Here is an 8,080-nt window from a genome sequence, read left to right as displayed (position 1 = left end):
TCAACAATGCTTGTACTGCGGGGATCAAACCTGCTGCCTAGATGCAGAGAATAAACTCAGCCCATGGATTTCTCTCTATGACCCAATTATAATTTTATTTTTTATGTTTATAGTTTCCTTTTTGGGGGGTACATGTAGATCTAGTTATGCTCAGGACTTACACCTGTCTCTATGCTTTGGGATCACTCTTGGTGGAGTTGGAAGACCATATGCTGGGCTGACCATGTACAAAACAAGCTCCTTACCTCATGTAGCTATCGCTCTGCCACACAATATCCGTTTGCTTAGGTCCCTGTCTGCAGGATTATTTCCCTGATATCCATTCTTCTCACAGCAGTTACTGTAATCTTTCAAAATTTCAATATTGTTATATTTTTTCTGCTTAACATCTTTCAGGATCCTTCACATTTCTTCCAGGATCAGTCTCACACACCTTAGCGGAAACTCTAGGGCCCTGCTGAAATGTCTTCCGTTTTTGTTTTGTTTTGTTTTGTTTTTATATTTGGTTTTTGGGCCACACCCAGTTATGCTCAGGGATTACTCTTGGCTCTGTGCTCAGAAATCACTCCTGGCTTGGGGGACCATATGGGACACCAAGGGATCAAACCATGGTCTGTCCTAGGTTAGTGCGTGCAAAACAAATGCCCTACTGCTTGTGCCACTGCTCCAGCCCCAATAGAAATCGTTCGTGGCAGGCTCGCAGGACCATATGCCAGGAATCAAACCTGGGTCAGCTACATGCAAGGCAAGCAACCTCTCTGTTGTGCTATAGGTAGGTCTCTTCTCTTTTCTGATGATGCTTTTATCTTCAATTTTTGTCTTTCCTTTTATCTTAGATTTTGTCTTTTCAGTCCTTTACCTATTATGATCTTGTCATAGCTCACGTTGCAGCTAACAGGAAATTCCTTCCTCAAGGAGTTTCCCATCTGACTTAGTTATTTTTAGAATAATTTCTACCTCCTCCCTCCCCACCCTCCATACAAACCCTGTGATCTAATTGATTGTGAGCTTTTGAACATGTATGGAATCTTTGGAGCTGCCACAAAGACTAGGGGAGGAGGATTACCTGGTAAATAAGTCAGTGAACCTTTAGAAAAAAAACACTTTTTGATGGCTTAAGCTGAATCTAGCTTTCCAGCTTCACTTACATCCCAGCCTGACTATCAATCTCTACCCTCCTGCTAGTGCCACTCACATCTTACTGGCCTGACCATCACCCACACTTCCTGCCTGAGGACTTTGGCAACATGTGTCTTTTCCACTTGTAATCATAGTAATTCGGCATAGTAATATGCCGAAGATGTTTTTTCTTCCTCCCTCTCAAGCCAGTGATTCAGGTAAGTTGGAGAGACAGGATCCTTTTGTGTGCAAAGTATCTATGCCATACTTTTGAGCTATCTTCCTGCCCTGCTTGTTTTTTTTAAAATTTTGAATATAAGAACTCTAGTTACTCTCATTGAAAAGTAAATTACCCACAAATGTTCTGGATTAAGTCAACAGTTATTTATTCTGCTCATCCATCTGTAGTTTTGGCACTACTAAGAGGAAACAGCTTGTCTCTGCTCCACACTGTGTCACTTGGGGTATGCTAAATGCAAGCTAGGGAATCCATTTCAAGATAGCTAGTTTCCAGGGTTGGGAAGTTGGTTCGGCTGGAAGCTCGGTGCATCCTGTGGGCCAAGCCTTTAGTAGCTTTTCACATGGGTCTTTCCAGATTTTGTTTTTCCCAAAGCGAGGTGTGATGCTGTTTGAAGGTGAACATTCCTAGAGGACAAGAAAGAAGCTATATTGATTTTTTATGACTCAAATGTCACATGGAGAGGCTAAAATGATAGCACAGTGGATATGCCACTTACTTGCATGTAGACTCCTAGAGTTTGATTTCTGATGTCATATATATCACATGTACCACTAGGAATTATCCCTATGCACAGAACAAGAAATAAGTCTGAATAAGCACAACTAGATATGGTCCAAAACAACAAAGTTAAAAAAACTACAACGTATCACTTTAATGGATGTCCCAACACCATTACAACAAAAAAGAAAACAACCACTTCAGAAGAATTCTCCTTTTCTTTATAGGATGAGCTCAAATTCCCATGATGGATGAAAGAGTTTTTTGGTCTCTTTCAAAGAAAATGCAGACTTCCCTAGAAGGGCACACTGGAAGGATAATGGCATATGTGTGGCAGTCTATAAATATATTGCAATGACTGCAGTTATATCCCCTTATTGGTCTTCATTAGATATTTCTCTAGGTGTTTTTTGAATTTAAAACCATTTGGGACATATCCTCATGTACTCTGAGTTTAATCCTGGTTTTGTGCTCAGGGATTACTCTTGGTTTGCTTGGAAGACCATATGTGGTGCTGGGAAACATACCCTGGTCAGTCATATATATGCAAGACCAATGCTCTACCTGCTGTACTATTGCTTCAATCCCTATAATTTTTATCCCTCTGTATTTAAAATTTGATCCATTGTAGAGAAAAAAGGTAGAAAGATTTTTATTTGTTCTAAGAAATGCAGTTTCAACTTAAGTCCATTAAAACACTTAATTATAGTATTTTCACAAGTAAAATATAAGAAAATATTTTTAATTAGGAACGTTAACATTATACTTAGAGTAGATAGCTTCATTAAACCAGTCAGCAACAAGGATACATGACTACCAGTTAATTTCAGTATGTATAATTCAGAATGGAGCAAAATGATAGGTAGCTGAGAGATGTGAAAAATAGTTCAAATTTGTAAGGAAAGGGTTGCAAATTAACATATTCTGATCATTTTACAAAGGCCATCCAGCTTTGTCTCTCTTGGCCTGCTTAGAATGTGTCATAGTGGATGGGGAATTGAAGATATTGTTGTGTATGTAAAGAGATGTTTCAATTAGACACGCAGTTTCTCTTACTCCCACTCCCAAATCTTAATTTTCTTTTAAATGATTATCTGAAAAATGTGTTGACTATAATTTAATGCCAAGGACATCTAGATTCTTAAATTGGTGTAGTGTGCTTCATCCATATAGCCTTAGCATTGATTGCCACCTACTTAACATTGAATGCAACCAGTAGTGTACTAATGTACTATGTACTAGCGTACTAATGAGAAGACTTTTTTTTCTATTAATTTTTAATTTTTAATTATGAGAACAGAGATGCAAAGAAAGAGGACAAGGTAAAGTTACAGTGGAAGGACAATCACCCATAAACAGAATTCTCAGTAGTCCTATTGCTTATATCTTAACTTTAAACTTTCAGCCAAAGAACATTAAGAAAAATAAAACAGAACCTATGTACAATTGCTTTGTCCCTCAAGTCCCCAGATAGTAGTACATATTTCTTAGCAGCACACAAAGTAATCTAAAGACAACACTTATGTAACTCCTTAAACATTGAAGGCAAAGTACTTTTTTACATTTCCATTAACCTCAAAAGTTTAAGTGGTTTGTTTCTCTTAAGAATTAGAGTCAAAGGAGCACAGTAAAAATGGTGTTAGAGTAGCAATTATTGTTTGCATAGGCCCACCAAAATATGAGAGACATGGAACGGAAAAGCTTTGGCCTAAATACAAGGAGACCCTACCCCTGAAGTTTCCTGGCATAAGACCAACTCTAGGATCCAGGCAAACTAGTTTGTCCAATCCAGGTCATTGTCTGTAGTGCCAATACACTTTTATTTTTCACACAGTCTCTGTTGTTGGTATCATGTTTCTGTATTAAAGATCTTGGAATCGGGGCCGGAGAGATAGCATGGAGGTAAGGCGTTTGCCTTTCATGTAGGAGGTCCATGGTTCAAATCCCGGCATCCCATGTGGTCTCCTGTGCCTGCCAGGAGCGATTTCTGAGTATAGAGCCAGGAGTAACCCCTGAGCACTGCCGGGTGTGACCCAAAACAAAACAAAACAAACAAACAAAAAAAAAACATCTTGGAATCTGCATATCCTATATTGCAGTCAGGATGGTGCAGAGCATCCTCTCGTTTCACCTCACAATTAAAGGGCAATGCAAAGAACCCTGTCCTGTAAGCAGGTCGTTGTTGTCAAGTCTTCTTAGTGTTAAGGGAAGTCTCTTTTGAGCAGGTCGATGTCAGAGCCATGGTAGTGTCTTCCTGGTAGAGGATTGCTTCCAGGTGTTGTTATAAAAAACCTTGGATGTTTGGTAGATACCTTCCCTGGTTCAGGGGTGAATGGAGGATGCCCACTCTTCTGAGGCCTGTGCCAGGTCATTATATCAATGTTCAGGATGTAAGGCCCCATTGCACTATGAGATTAGTGTGTTCCGATATCTAATAGATAAGAACTTATTTGTATGTATAGTATTTTCCCATTTTAATGTGCCTATGCAAACAAGGAACAATGCCACATGGCATTGTCGGCTTATATGGAGGCCATAAGAACAAGTCCAACAATCCCCATGACATGGTTCAAACATAAGCATTAAACTGAAGGACTCTTCCACCAAAATTCCTTATTGAACAGCTCACAAAGAGAAGACAAGATAAACAGTGGATAGAATCGTCACGGTAAAAGAATATTTAGAAAGAGTTATAGCTGTTAAAGAAAATACACAAGGACAGAATCTGTTGGAGAAGGAGGTTGGTCTTGGTGCCTAACAACTTAAAGAACTGAGGGTAAAGAGGGTTAATTAAGGGGAAGATAACGAATCTGGATTGGGATATGAGGGAGTAGAAGGGGCTCTGTGTGGAGGAGGGGAAATATATCAGAGGGGTTATATACATTGTATAGCTGAATTGTTTATGGTCAGGCTTGGCAGTCAGAGAGGACCACTGTATAGGAAGTCACGTCTACATATACACTGATTTTAGAGATCTATTTGAATATTATCCTCCAAATCTAGGGAATTCCATTTTTTTCCCTACAACAGTCGAGAATTAAGAATATTTTTGGGTGTTGTTAAAAAGTAATTTTGTCGCGCGGGAGATGAATAATAGTAAGAAGAGAAATCCTGAATGGGATCCAGTCTGAGGTGGGGAGGATCTCAGTCCCCTGGACTAGGTGGTCAGTCCAGGGGGCCTATGGCTAGCTGTCCTGCCCATAGCCCCCAACATGCCAGCTGAAGAGACACAGAAGAACTGGCATGTGGAGTCTTCTGGGTGCAGCCCTGCCTCTGTAGTTTGTGGATGCATATGGAGGAATTTCTCTCCATCCCAACTCCCAGGGCCCAATTAACCAGGAGTGGCCCTGAAGACCTGCCTGGTGTGGGGGGATCTCAGTCCCCTGGACTAAGTGGTCAGCCCAGGGAGCCTATGGCTAGCTGTCCTGCCCAGAGCCCCCAAAATATTTGCTGAAGGAACACAGAAGAACTGGCATGTGGAGGGGAGACTTTTAATGTATTAGAATATGTTTGCAATGAGCAAGAAAGGCCATGGCACTCAATCATGATTTTAATAAAAGAGTATATTTTGTTTATTTTGACAAATGAGTAGATTTTTTTTCACTTTTCTCCAAAAGTTTAAATTGAATTCACAAAATGTTTAGTGTTTCTGATTCTGTGTTTTCTTTTTAAGTAGAATTCATTACTGCAAAATTTTTTAAAAAGTGCCTGCTGATAGAGCTATTTCCCCCAAGTTTTGTACAACAGTAAGTTTTTATTTCATATATATACATGTATACATATACATGCATAGATATATACATATATATACAAGGAATGGAGCTTCAGCTCAGAGATATGAAAGTTAAATGGCATAATTATGCTATTATATTGATTTCACATATTAATAGATTAGACAAAAATCAAGAAAGTATAAGATGTCAGGAAACAAATGTCTTTGAGGAAAAACAGATAATGAGATGGAGGGCCTGGGATGAGAGGCTGAAAGATGGGACATTTTCCTAAGGCAGTTGGTGTCTCTCTGAGAATCACAGATAACTATTTTGAATGTCTCTCTTGGAGGAGGGGATGCTATCTCAGAGTGGCTGATCCTAATGATACTTTTGCTGAACATATTTGAGCAGAGAACTGAATTTAAGGGCAGTCACATATTCTTAAGTATTGGAGCTCTACTAATTAAATAGTATTGTAAAATCCATCTTTCTACAGCAGGTGACTCCTTTCCAGTGTTGAAGTTAGCTTATTACCCATATATTTTTATTTGTTTCCACTGGCTGCAATTACACACCGTTCTTGGATTATAACCATTAACCATATATTGTACATTTTGCACTTTTTCTATTCTAAAATATTTTATTGATAGCTCATATGTAGCCCAATCTTCTGTATTATTTGTCCCTAAAAAACCTACCTGTTTGTAACTCCAAGAATCCCAAATGTATAACTTGATCCAGAATCCAAGATTTTTAAAATTTCCTGGTACATGATGCTGTTAATGGAATAACATTCTCATACCTTCTCTGAGTCTTACTACATCAATAGTGCTTCAAATGGTTAAGTGGTTTAAACCAAATAATTTAACAGTAGTATTTGTCTAATAAGATGCCATCCTATGTCTCTGAGAATGGCACATATCAAAAAATCTAGAAATAGCCAGTTTTGGCAGGGTTGTGATGAGGAATGAACAAACCATTATCTATTGTTGTTGGGACTTCCATCTGGTTCAACCTCTATGGAAAGCTATAAGGATATTTAATTAAAAATAGGAATAGAACTTACATATGATCTAGTTAAATGATTTATTGGCTTCTCAGAGACCAAAAGCATTAATTTGAAACAATATATGTACATCTGTGTTCATTGCTTCACTAAGGGCAGTAGCCAAGATATGTAAACAACCAAAATGGATGGATCAAGAAGTTGTGGTAAACACATAGAATATTAGGCAGCTCCCAGAAGAAACAAAGTCATGTACTGTATTTTTGTATTTAGCTATAAGATACACTTGACATAAAAACGGGTAGTTTTTAGATGATCTTCTCCCCAGTATTCAGGCTTCAACTCTAGGCAGCATTTGCTCCATAAGACGCATGTGGGGTGGGGGTGTTGTATGGTATGAAAGAAAAATATAGTAATTTGCAATAACATTGATGAAACTAGAAAGTATCATGCTATGTGAAGTCAGTCAGAATAAAAGGGTCAGAATGATCTCTCTCATATGTGAGACTTAGATACACAGTGAGGTGACATTAAAAATCCAAAAACAACATAATAAGAAGTTGATCCACACAATAGTGATGGAGTGGGGAAAAGGGTTGGGATATTTTTGGGGCGGGGGGTTAAGATGGATATACTGGTGATGAATGTAGTATTTGCATTTGTCCAGGAGAAACCACTGTTAATAGTATTTTAAACCAAAAATATAAATTTTTAAAAAGTCAGGCTGGGGCTAGAGATAGTACAGCATTTGCTTTGTATGCAGCTGGCTCTGGTTCAGCCTCCAGCACCATGTGGCCCTCCAAACATTGTCAGGATTGATCCTTAAACACAGATCCAGGAGTAAGTGCTGAGCAACCATGGGTATGGCTCAAAAACCAAATTAAAATAAAAAAGAACCAGGATAGTTTTTTGTTGCTGTTAAGTTGTAGAAGTTCTTTATGTTCTGAATTTAATCTATTATTAGATATATTACTGTATTATAAATATATTAATATGCATATTATTATTATAATAACTTATATAGGTTTTATTTTTACCATTTTTATCTATATACAGATAAATTCATATTAAATGTTTTTCTTGGGTTTTGGAGGCATGCCAGGTCATGTATCTGTGATCAAGGATCACTCCTAGCAGTCCTTAGGAGACTATGTGAGATGCTAGAGAACATATTAGACTGGACTGTGTGCAAGGAAAATGCTTTTACCTCTCTAAAATCTTTTGAGTCCCAAATAATTTTTTAAAACTTTATAATAAAGAGCCCAAGTTATGTATAATGGGTAGGACATTTGCCTTGTTTGTAGTCTTCCTGGGTTCAATCCTTGGCATACCATTTGGTTTCCTGACCTGAGAACCGCCAGAAGTAATTCCTTAGTGTAGCCTCAGGAATAATACCTGAGTATCACCAGTTGTGACCCCCAATAAAACAACAATAGACTTCTATAATTTTATATTTATCTATTATTTTAGTACACTAAACGTTTGGTTCCTAGTACTAGTAAT

Source organism: Suncus etruscus, chromosome 1 (assembly GCF_024139225.1).
Source record: "Suncus etruscus isolate mSunEtr1 chromosome 1, mSunEtr1.pri.cur, whole genome shotgun sequence".
Classification (NCBI taxonomy): Eukaryota; Metazoa; Chordata; class Mammalia; order Eulipotyphla; family Soricidae; genus Suncus; species Suncus etruscus.
This window is presented reverse-complemented; position numbering follows the sequence as displayed.